Source organism: Oncorhynchus nerka, linkage group LG1 (genome assembly GCF_034236695.1).
Source record: "Oncorhynchus nerka isolate Pitt River linkage group LG1, Oner_Uvic_2.0, whole genome shotgun sequence".
Taxonomy (NCBI): domain Eukaryota; kingdom Metazoa; phylum Chordata; class Actinopteri; order Salmoniformes; family Salmonidae; genus Oncorhynchus; species Oncorhynchus nerka.
In genome coordinates, this window is record NC_088396.1 from 29,109,482 (window position 1) to 29,119,482 (window position 10,001).

General features: G+C 42.1%; 1 pseudogene; it reads right to left on the reverse strand.

Annotated features, from left to right (window-relative positions):
• Nucleotides 1-2,712: 2,712 nt before the first annotated feature.
• On the reverse strand, nucleotides 2,713-3,604 carry LOC115106699 (major histocompatibility complex class I-related gene protein-like; annotated as a pseudogene).
• Nucleotides 3,605-10,001: the final 6,397 nt, after the last annotated feature.

Below are 10,001 nucleotides of genomic sequence, written 5' to 3' on the forward strand. Positions count from 1 at the left end.
CACACTCAGATCTGTTAGGATGAATGACAAGACCACTGTTGGTAAAGCAAAGTGAGACAGATAATGACATCATCATCAGCATTAACAATAACAGTAATAAAAATAGTTATTAAAGAAAAAATAATAGTAATAAAATGATGTGATAATCTAAAAATAATTTAGCTTGATAAGTAATCAAAATAAAGAAATAGTGTAATGGTGAAATAAAACATTTATTTTCACTTAATTTTAACATTGTGTCATGAATCACATGTACGTACAACTTAATAAAACACGTTTTCCAATTTCAAAATGACTATAGTAAGTGCCTATTAGAGTGGTAATCAGCAGTAGAAACAATAACCAAGCTGTTGCCCCACCCCTGATTGGGTAATAAGCTGAGAGATGGGGCTGGAGACATTTAACCATTCTCAAAGTCATAGACAGAGCTATGGATGCAAGGACTGATCATCCATGATATCTTGCTGCTGGTGATTCTCTGATCCACCTCTACGCAGAAGACACCATTCTGTATACATCTGGCCCTTCTTTGGACACTGTGCTAATAAACCTCCAAATGAGCTTCAATGCCATACAACACTCCTTGCGTGGCCTCCAACTGCTCTTAAACGCTAGTAAAACTAAATGCATGCTTTTCATAGGATCGCTGCCCGCACCCGCCCGCCCGACTAGCACCATTACTCTGGACGGTTCTGACTTAGAATATGTGAGCACCTACAAATACCTAGCTGTCTGGCTAGACTGTAAACTCTCCTTCCAGACTCACATTAAGCATCTCCAATCCAAAATTAAATCTAGAATTGGCTTCCTATTTCTCAACAAAGCCTCCTTTACTCATGCTGCCAAACATACCCTCGTAAAACTGACAATCCCACCGGTCCTCGACTTCGGCGATGTCATTTACAAAATAGCCTCCAACACTCTACTCAGCAAATTGGATGCAGTCTATCAGAGTGTCATCCGTTTTGTCACCAAATCCCCATATACCACCCATCACTGCGACCTGTATGCTCTCGTTGGCTGGCCCTCACTACATATTCGTCGCCAGACCCCTGGCTGGTCATCTATAAGTCTATGCTAGGTAAAGCTCCGCCTTATCTCAGCTCACTGGTCACCATAACAACACCTACCCGTAGCATGCGCTCCAGCAGGTATATCTCACTGGTCATCCCCAAAGCCAACACCTCATTTGGCCGCCTTTCCTTCCAGTTCTCTGCTGCCAATGACTGGAACGAATTGCAAAAATCGCTGAAGTTGGAGACTTATATCTCCCTCACTAACTTTAAGCATCAGCTACCTGAGCAGCTTACCGATCGCTGCAGCTGTACATAGTCCATCTGTAAATAGTCCATCCAATCTCATCCCCATATTGCTTTTATTTACTTTTTTGCTCTTTTGCACACCAGTATTTCTACTTCCACATCATCATCTGCACATCTATCACTCCAGTGTTAATTTGATAAATTGTAATTACTTCGCTACTATGGCCTATTTATTGCCTTACCTCCTCACGCCATTTGCACACACTGTATATAGACTTTTTCTTTTGTGTTATTGACTGTACATTTGTTTATTCCATGTGTAACTCTGTGTTGTTGTTTGTGTCGCACTGCTTTGCTTTATCTTTATCTTTAACTGCCAGGTTGATGGGGTATAACAGTTGAGCTAAGCTCACGAGGCATAAGTTACATTCTTCAAGAATCAATGGGTACATATCATTCATGTATAAGGTCAAAAATGGATATAGCAACTGCTGATTGCCATTAAGTGCCAAATACAGTAACAGGCTTGACCGTAACAGGGTTAGTGATTTCATCTTAAATCACCCATAAATCCCCTTGTGACACACAGAATGGAAGCTCAGTTTCCCACCACAAAACACCAGAAAATGGCCAAAAAGAGTAGAACCAGCTCACCTGCTTTTACATATAATAATTTGACTGTTAGATGTTCAATGTTTATTTTGAACAAATTATTCAAAAAGGAATAGATTCACCATATTAAAATGAGAGTTTAGTTCATATAACAGGGTTGACCTTAAAATGAGAGTTTAGTTCATATAACAGGATTGACCTTAAAATTAGAGTTTAGTTCATATAACAGGATTGACCTTAAAATGAGAGTTTAGTTCATATAACAGGGTTGACCTTAAAATGAAGGACAGGTCTTGTTTAACATTAAAATCTCATTATTTACCTTAAAATAACATGAAATAAATAACAGAGATGACGTTGTCCAAAGCAACAAAATAACTAGGGTTTTACAATGATAGTGAAAAACTTGGAGAAATGTTGGGGTTATAAGAGGGTTAAACCCTTCCTAGAAGTCACAGACGATGCACAGAGAGACATGGCAAAACACTCATTCTTGGCACTTTAGCAAGTGTGGTCTATATTAAAGGGCTCTTCATTTAGTATAACAGGCATTTAAAATGCAAAATGGACTTATTTTGTGGACCGACTCAGGTGTACTTTCAGTTGTCAGGTGTCAGTAGTGGGTTTCTGTTAGCTTTGTGCGCACACACACACACACACGACACACGACACACACACGACACACACACACACGCACACACACACACACACACACACACACACACACACACACACACACACACACACACACACACACACACACACACACACACACACACACACACACACACACACACACACCTCTCTCAGTAAGATCACTTAGAACACACACACTCATTTAAAAAATATAGTATTTCTCTGAATCTTCTGATAGGCTGATTTGCTCTACAGCTTCATCAACGTTGGAAAGCTGTGACAATGTCTCTGAGCCAGCAGCACGTCTTCTCCTGACGCAAATGAAAAGACAGACCAGACTAATCCCCACCATCACCATTGGAGCCAAGCAGACAAATAGGCCGACTCTTTCAGGTACCCAGCTGACATCCAGCTTGTTGTCCAGACTGAGGTGGGAGGCAGTGCAGGTGTAGTTGTGTGTCTCTCTCAGTTCCTCTTTACTGATCTCCAGACTCTTCCTCATCTGGTATGTCCCATCTCCATTGGGCAGCAGCTGCCCCCCAGTCAGCTCCTGTTCCGCTATTGGCTGGCCGTCTCTCAGCAGGGCCAGGTTGATGTGTCGGGGATAGAAACCAAAGGCTAAACAGCTCACACGGGCCCCTCTACAAACTGCTTTCTTTATGAGCCTGACTCTGGGATGCACGTTACGCATCACAATGCTGCTCTCTCTCCAGATATGCAAAGAGGAATGTAAATATTTTGAAATACAACCCTGTCTTGCCCCATGGTAACCGAGGTTCTCCAGTATAGTATGTAGAATGAGTCATGTTGTAAGCCAATCCATCTGCAACAATCCCATTGAATGTGTCTCTGAACAGGAGAAGGGCCGGTTCACCATTACCCAACGTCTCAGAGCCAGTCATTCTCTGCTGAACGTGAACACCCTCTGTGAAATGAAAGTGGCGTTTGCGGTCAGATGATCTCTCCTTCATAGTGTTGAGCATGTCTCCGTAAACATAGTGAGCATAGACCTGAGCTGTGTTTTCTCTTGTTTTGTCTGGGACATAGTGTCCTGTGTGGACAAGCTGATAATTGTTGGAGTCATAGTAACACATTTGGTCACCTAATCTAAGACATGATAGGGTGTGTACTGAACATCACCTGGTTCTCACACTTATCTTCAGATGTATGTATCTCGCTGCAAACAAACAGACCTATCTTTCTCCTTAACATTATCAGATTGCATAGATAATAGTATAATATGTTCGTATTGTAAATATCTACACTTACCTACAGTGGTGTACAATGTTAAAACAAACAAAGACAAGCAGTGTGCCCATGGAGTGTGTTCCAGTATTCTCGCTTACAAGCCTGCCATACTTTCACTTGCTCTTACCCAAAATCTGTACTTGCTTGGTTGTTGAACTGGTGAAACAAATTCATGGGCCAAGTATCGAGTGGTGGTAGGGATTTAATACATGAAACACTGATGAGGATGAGAAAGAGATGAGGAAGAGAAATAGTTAGTGTAACGGCTTTCTTCCGTTGAAGGAGAGTCGGACCAAAATGCAGCGTGGTTAGTTCGATACATCTTTAATATAGAAAAACACGAACAATACAAAACCAACAAACGGAATGTGAAAATCTATACAGCCTATCTGGTGAAATAACTAACACAGAGACAGGAACAATCACCCACGAAAACACTCAAAGAATATGGCTGCCTAAATATGGTTCCCAATCAGAGACAATGATAATCACCTGCCTCTGATTAAGAACCGCCTCAAGGCAACCATAGACTTTCCTAGACAACCCTACTCAGCCACAATCCCAATACCTACTAAAACCCCAATACAACAACACACCACAAAATAAACCCATGTCACACCCTGGCCTGACCAAATAAATAAAGAAAACACCAAATCCTAAGACCAAGGCGTGACAGTTAGGCTGCATGCTGCACACACACACACACACACACTTCTCCCTCCAACAGTCTGTTTACAGAATCAGATCACAAATGGCCATTTCCATCCAATAAACAAAAACATGAAAACCATGTGAAGTTCATAGGAGCATATCAAATTGAGTGTCAATTCAAATCTAAGAGTCTTTATATTGGGGAAATCATTTGAACATCGCAGACAATCCCCTGGTCACCTACAGAGACCTGCCAAGAGAAAAGATGTTAAGAGCCACATGCCTTTCAATGCATGACTTTGAACACCTTGAAATGCATTCATTCGGTTTGATTGGTGACATTACAACTGTAATTTTCACATGAGGACAAGTGCAGTTTTTCCATAAGCTTTTCATTGATAACTTGGGATTTTATCACTTGACATATCAGTTATGTAGTGGGAAGGATCCTATAAAACAAGTCAGTGTGAATGCATGTACCACTTTGAATAAATAAATACTGTGCCTCTGAAGATTTCTGTTTGATCATGAAACTACAAAACAGGCTGGATGTCTAAACAAAGCCAATTCTGAATGTCAATACCGTTTTAGATTCATTCTCATCTATGACAACATTCTAGAACTGAGTTATCACTCATCAAAGTCTGGTATCCGGGGTAATCTGGCTGTATAATTGATTAAGTGGCTCTTGTAGAATGTTGACAGCTGTATAGAACACATTGTATTGCTAAGATGATCATACTTAACTTAATAGCTACACTCACCGACAAAGGATACATTTTATCCCTCATGTTGGCCCTGGGCAAACTGGTAAGTTTACTCTTACTATAGCTGCACTTCTCCACATGTCCAGATTTATAGTGCTTTTCTGCTTTAATGCTCATACGCTCGTCATTGAAAAAATGCCATAATGTCTGAAATAGACACCAAAGTCGACATATTGTACAAATAATTATCTAGGCTAAGTAATACAAAATTATTTTATGATCTACTGTTCTGCTAACCAGCGAGCTAAAGTGTAGTCAGTGGCTAGCTAAGACAGAGAAAGGGGATGTAAGAAGTTAATAGATTGAACGCAGGTCTCTGATCGTGCTGGTGAACGGTAGCTGACAGTGTCGGCTAGAGATGACGTGCAGGAGCTTCCTGCAGGATTTTGTAGTTTTGCCGGGGTCTTCTCTGTTGCTAAATAGCATTTAGAATTTTTGAGAGTAAATTGAGGCAAACATATTGATAAAACTGTCCGGAATGTCCTTGTCCCATCGTGCTCTAGTGACTCCTGTGGCGGGCCGAGCGCAAGCAGTTGTATGGTGTTTCCTCCAACACATTGGTGCGGCTGGCTTCCGGGTTAAGCGAGAAGTGTCAAAAAGAAGTCCGGCTTGGCAGGGTCGTGTTTCAGAGGACGCATGGCTCTCGACCTTCTCCTCTCCCGAGTCCGTACCGTACGGGAGTTGCAGTGATGGGACAAGACTAACTAATAACTACAAATTAGGGAGAAAAAGGGGTAAGAAAACCCCAAAAATTCTAAACCAAATGCCAGGCACCTAACCTGGACCCCTCCAGAAATATCTCTGTTTATTATCCTGACTCTGGGATCAACTGTTCATACAATTGTTTTCTTTCTCCAGGTATGCCTTCAATGAGCTTACGCAAATAGGAAGGCAAGAGTTCTAAACAAACATTTTTACATATGCTAGCTTTATCTCATCCCACCATTTTTTTGCTAGTTCATACAGTAGCTCCATTCTGTTACTTTTTTATCCTGAAAAAGTATTTGACGATTACAAGCATATCCATAACAAGATGCAGCCACCATTATGCTTTAAAATATATAGAGATGTACTGAGTAATGTGTTGCATTGGATTTGCCCCAAACATAACCATTTGCATACAGGACAAAATGTTATTTGCTTTGCCACAGCAAATCAAATCAAATCAAATGTATTTATATAGCCCTTCTTACATCAGCTGATATCTCAAAGTGTGTAGAAGCACGTTGGCTAGGAAAAACTCCCTAGAAAGGCCAAAACCTAGGAAGAAACCTAGAGAGGAACCAAGCTATGAGGGGTGGCCAGTCCTCTTCTGGTTGTGCCGGGTGGAGATTATAACAGAACATGGCCAAGATGTTCAAATGTTCATAAATGACCAGCATGGTCAAATAATAATAATCACAGTAGTTGTCGAGGGTGCAGCAAGTCAGCACCTCGGGAGTAAATGTCAGTTGGCTTTTCATAGCCAATCATTGAGAGTATCTCTACCGCTCCTGCTGTCTCTAGAGAGTTGAAAACAGCAGGTCTGGGACAGGTAGCATGTCCGGTGAACAGGTCAGGGTTCAATGGAACAGCAGCATGGCCAGGTGGACTGGGGATAGCAAGGAGTCATCATGCCAGGTAGTCCTGAGGCATGGTCCTAGGGCTCAGGTCCTCTGAGAGAGAAAGAAAGAAAGAAAGAAAGAAAGAGAGAGAATTAGAGAGAGCATACTTAAATTCACACAGGACACCAGATAAGACAGGAGAAATACTCCAGATATAACAGACTCACCCTAGCCTGCAGTATTACTTTAATGCCTTTTTGCAAACAGGATGCATGTTTTGGAATATTTGTATTATGTACACGCTTACTTCTATTCACTCTGTCAATTAGGTTAGTATTGTGGAGTAATTTCAAAGTTGTTGATCCATCCTCAGTTTTTTCCTATCACAGCCATTAGACTCTACCACTGATATAAAGTCACCATTGGCATCATGGTGAAATCCCTGAGCGGTTTCCTTCCTCACCGGCAACTGAGTTAGGAAGAATGCCTGTATCTTTGTAGTGACTTGGTGTAATGTTTTTTTTTTTTTTACCTATCTACCAATAAGCGCCCTTTGCGAGGCATTGGAAAACCTCCCTGGTCTTTGTGGTTGAATCTGTTTGAAATTCACTGCTCGACTGAGGGACCTTACAGATATGTGTAGGATACAGAGATGAGGTATTCATTCAAAAATCATGTTAAACACTATTATTGCACACAGAGTCCATGCAACTTATTATGTGACATTTTTACAACTGAACTTATTTAGGTTTTCATAACAAAGGGGTTGAATACTTATTGACTGAAGAATTGTAATTTTGAATTCATTTGTAAACATTTTGATAAACCACTTTGACATTATAGGTTATTAGGGGTAGGCCACAACAAAACATCTATATGTAATGCATTTTTATTCAGACTGTAATACGACAACATTTAGAAAAAGCCAAGGGGTGTGAATACTGAAGGCGCTGTATGTACCTCATCTCAAACATCAACGTATTTTGAACATTATCATCCTGCAGGATATAGCATGTAATGTGTTGTTTATAATATTACAGAGTAAGGAACAATATGCTTGGAAACTGGATTGCATCACAATCAGTATGAAAACACAATTGGAGACATCATTTTTGGAAACATGTTATTGACAGGGCAGCGTAATGGTAGCTAGCAAATGAGTGTAGGAGTGGTTACTAACTAACTGTAACTAACTAGTTAACTAACTAACTTGGCTAACTGAGGTCTAACAATTCCCCTATTTTCAGCTAGTTAGCCACTGCACAACATTTAGCTCGCAATTGTAACACTGTTTCCAAAACTGATAAGGTGTCTCCACTAATGTTTACTTTTTTACGTTTGTGACGTCTCCAATTTCCAAGCACATTATTACTCACTTCGGATTTATAACATCATTAATGACTTATTATGACATGACATTAAGTAAACAGTCCGCCTTACCTGCATTTACAGTGGTGTACAATGAAAACACAGAAAAGACACGCAGTGTGCCCATGGTTTGAGAGTGTTCCTCACTTTTCTAGTAGCCTTTTGTGCCTGGTTTCTAAGCTCTCAAATAATCCTGCCAGACTTTAATTTTCTCTTACCAAAAGAAGGATACATGTGGGGTAGTTGAACTGGTCAAACAACATTATGGTCCAAGTATCGAGTGGAAGAAGGGATCAAGCCGCTTTAGAACATTCGACACCAGAAAGAAATAGGTTTCAATTATACATTTTTCGCTAAAATGTCCCTCTGCTGATTTAGGCATTTAGTGCACAACTATGTGCCCATTGACCAGTTTGCTGATCATATCTTAATGCTGACCATGTCTAAAATCTGACCATGTCTTAATGCTTAATGTGTGTTCTCCTTGAGGATCGTGATGAGTCAGAGATCTGTACTACCTGAGCAAACAAACCCGCACGCAGCTCTCCCTCCTTTGGCCTGTTCGTTAATAGGTGCTAAATCCCTGAGTCATACTGGCCTGTCATATTACAGCAAGGGTAGGAGGGGAGAGGAGGAAGGAGTTGAAGGTGGGTGGAGGTGAAGAAGGGAGGTCCTGCCTGGAGAACATAGGGGCAGAGTCCACAGACTGTTCTCTAACTGGAGCAACAGTCATCCCGGTGCCTTGCAGCAGTTGCCATGCAGCGACAGTGTGTGTGTGTTTGTGCATCAAAAGGAGGGACACCAATTTCCAGGACCTCCAGGACCTCTATACCAGGTGGTGTTAGAGGATCACTGGGGCCAAACTTCCTGCCATCCAGGTCCTCTATACCAGGCGGTGTTATAGGATCACTGGGGCCAAACTCCCTGCCATCCAGGACCTCTATACCAGGTGGTGTTGTAGGATCACTGGGGCCAAACTCCCTGCCATCCAGGACCTCTATACCAGGCGGTGTTATAGGATCAATGGGGCCAAACTCCCTGCCATCCAGGACCTCTATACCAGGTGGTGTTGTAGGATCACTGGGGCCAAACTCCCTGCCATCCAGGACCTCTATACCAGGCGGTGTTATAGGATCACTGGGGCCAAACTCCCTGCCATCCAGGACCTCTATACCAGGCGGTGTTATAGGATCACTGGGGCCAAACCTCCTGCCATCCAGGACCTCTATACCAGGCAGTGTCAGAGGAAGGCCGCTACTGCTACTCCCGTTTATTATATATCCTGATTGAATAGTCATTTTAACCCCTACACACATACTGTATTATCTCAATTACCTCGTACCGCTGCTCATTGACTCGGTACTGGTACTCCTTGTATATAGCCTCCTTATTGTTCTTACTGTGTTACTATTTCCTTTTTTATTTAGCAACTACTTGTCTTGCTTTTTAACTCAGCACTGTTGGGAATGGGCTCTTAAGTAAGCATTTCACTGTAAAGTCTACACCTGTTGTATTTGGCGCATGTGACCAATAAAATTTGTCCTGCAGGCTTGCCTACACTTAGCTCAGAGCTCTCAGCCTCCCGCTGGTCCTTGTCTTCGGCAGCAGTGTCGTGCTTCCCTCCGCCCTCCTCCTTCCCTCTCTCCCTCCCTCTCGTCTGTCTGTTATGGTGTTGTTGTGGTCTCCTGATCGCTACCAGTTTCCTGCAGCCAAAACAGGAATTTGTCAGAGCTCTCGGCCCCATGAAACCTTATCGAAATACATCAACCGTGACCACTTAGGGGGCAATTGTGACAGTTGGTGAGGAGGGGGAGACAGAGGGGGAGACAGGGAGAGAGAGAGGGAGACGGGGGGAGTGGTGGAATTAACTGTGTTTGCACGGTTGCTCACCTGCAGGTCTGCTGCCCAGATTT